Below are 2,877 nucleotides of genomic sequence, written 5' to 3'. Positions count from 1 at the left end.
TACCATGTGGGTTCTGGGAACTGAATCCAGGTCCTCCACAACAGCAGCAAGTGCTTTGATTCACTGAGCTATCATCCATCCGCTCAATGTATTTTTATGTAAATATCATGAAAACTCTTAGTGAACATTCACTTTAGGGTTACCACTAGGCATTCAGTAACAGGTTGACCATAGATATTAATGTTGTTTTAAGCCACATTATGATCTAAAGCCATAAGTGTGACCAAAACAGTTCACAAAGAGAATAACAGGAGTAAATTTATGAAAGTGGCTTTTCATATCCATATCCACATTCATAGTAGACCATCAGAAAGAACTTGTTTCTTTTTGTGTCTTTAAAGATCGCATTACTCTGATTCTTGACATTTGAATATTTTAAGACTTTCTCAGTGACTTTAAATGTTCCTTCAGATAAATTTTTAATTTAGTGTAGGAGAATTTCCAATATAATATATTTTAAACCAACCCATCCCCAAATTCCTCCCCACTTATACCCCTGCACCACCATTAGTTTTCACTCCCAACTTCATGTACTCTTTGTTAAGCCCTCTGAATCTACTTAATGCTGCCAGGATGGATGTTTTTCTGAAATATAAACCATAAGATTTTTAAGGAATGATGTTTTTTGTAATCAGACATCTTTGAACTTGCCACACCAGGTAGATATACAAGATGGTGGTGCCAGGCAGTGGTGGCACACGTCTTTAATCCAGCACTCAGGAGGCAGAGGCAGGAGGATCTCTGTGAGTTTGAGGCCAGCCTGGTCTACAGAGCAAGATCCAGGAAAGGCACAAAGCTACACAGAGAAACCATGTCTCTAAAAACCAAAAAAAAAAAAAAAAAAGATGGTGGCTATACACAATAACGTTTGTAGTTGTACAACAATTTCTACACATCTGCTCCAATTTCAACCTAAAGGAGAAATAGCCACTGAATTCTCATCTTCAGGTGATAATATCTAATAGTAAGAAGTATCTATTTATGCAAAGCAAATTTATCTTTTCAGAAGTGGTTTTAAATAAATTACTGTAGCATATACTAGAATTTCTTGTCTTAAGGTAGTTTACATATTGTAAATATTAATGAATGTCTCACAACCAATGCTGTTTTGACAAATATTAAATTTCTGTCTTGTCAATTTCTTATAAAAATATCTAAACTGAAAATGCTATTCTTTTGCCTTCTTATGTTTCTCTGCTTTCTCTTCCATGATATGCCTCAGCGGCCCTCTGGCCATTTCAGCTCCCATTTCTCATACACATTTATGAGTTTTAGCATTTCTGCTCTTCCCAAGAGTCCTCATAGCCAAGACTACAATTATTTTTCTCCTTTTTAAGAACATTTAATAAAATGCAATATGCATGTTCAATTGTTGACAAGCAACATTTATTAAACACTTTCTATCACGATAACTTGTAGCTTTTCTCATCTTAACTTTGAACAACTAACTCCGGCATTCTTCTGTCATAGCAAAAGGTAGATGGTTCTTGTTTCTAAAACTTCTCTTCCTCCCACAACATTTTCTTGGGGAGGTGGCTCTTTCGCCTCAACATTTCTATCTTAGCTTTTTACTTTCCAAAAGTTGATGACTAGTGAGACTAAGCTAGCAAAGCCACGAAAAGACATGGGCACCTAACATCCTAGTACTCGAAAGTCTGACGTAGAGGAATTATGAATTGACGTCCAGTTTGGGATATGCAGCTAGGTCAGGTTCAGCCTCAGCTACATAACAAGGATCTGTCTCAAGAAACCAAGAGCAGTGGGTGTAGCTAGGTTGTAAAATGCATACCTCAAATAAGTACTTTTGCCACTACCTTGGGCAAGTGGGGTATGACATCTATTCCCTGAGTACTTGATGCCAAAAGATAATGAGGTGAAATCACTAGAAAGTAGTCCATTGATCTAACCAGGTTATCTTTTATTATGCATTTTTCTTTGGACCATTTCTTTATCAAGAAAATTTTTTCATTCATTTTACACACCAATCAAAGATCTCCCTCTTCCCTCCTCCTGCTCCCCAGCCTTCCCCCAAACCCCCCCACACACACACAAGAAGGCAAGGCCTCCCATGGGGAGGCACATCCAGTAGAGGCAAGTCCAAGCCCTTCCCCCTGCCTCAAGGCTGCATGAAGTGTCCCATCATAGGTAGTTGGCTCCAAAAAGCCCCCTTATGCACCAGGCATAGATTCTGATTCTACCACCAGCTCCTGCACCGCCCCCAGGAGATCAAGCTACACAATTGTCTCTCCATACAGAGGGCCTAGTCTAGCCCCATGCAGGCTCCACAGCCATTGATCCAACTTTCATGAGTTCCCACTAGTTTGGTTTGGTCATCTCTGCAGGTTTCCCCATCATGATCCTGATATACTTGCTCATAGAATCCCTCTTCTCTCTCCTTGACTGGATTCTTGGAGCTCTGCCTGGTGTTTGGCTGTGGATCTCTGCATCTGCCTCCATCAGTCATTGAAGAAAAGTTCTGTGATAAGAGTTAAGGCATTCACCTATCTGATCACTAGGCCAAGCCAGTTCAATTCAGGCACCCTCTCCCCTATTTCTAGTAGTTGGACCATTTTTTTTTTTTTTACAGATACTAAGTGGTCAGTAAAATGTCCCTGACACTTTTAAATCACACATTGTTGAAAGCACCACATATTTAAACACACACACACACACACACACACACACACACACACACACACACACACACACACACACAAGCTATTGGATGATGGATAGTGAAATCAGAAGAGTTGCATTCAAATTCATGCACTGCATTTATTTGGTATGGCAGCTTAAACAAATTAGTTAATTTTTCTGTGTGGTGCTTTCCTCACTAGTAAAATGAAGACAATAAGGTACTTATCTTACGGTAGTGCT

Source organism: Peromyscus maniculatus, chromosome X (assembly GCF_049852395.1).
Source record: "Peromyscus maniculatus bairdii isolate BWxNUB_F1_BW_parent chromosome X, HU_Pman_BW_mat_3.1, whole genome shotgun sequence".
Classification (NCBI taxonomy): domain Eukaryota; kingdom Metazoa; phylum Chordata; class Mammalia; order Rodentia; family Cricetidae; genus Peromyscus; species Peromyscus maniculatus.
The sequence above is the reverse complement of the archived record's forward strand: the minus strand, read 5'-3'. Positions refer to the sequence as shown.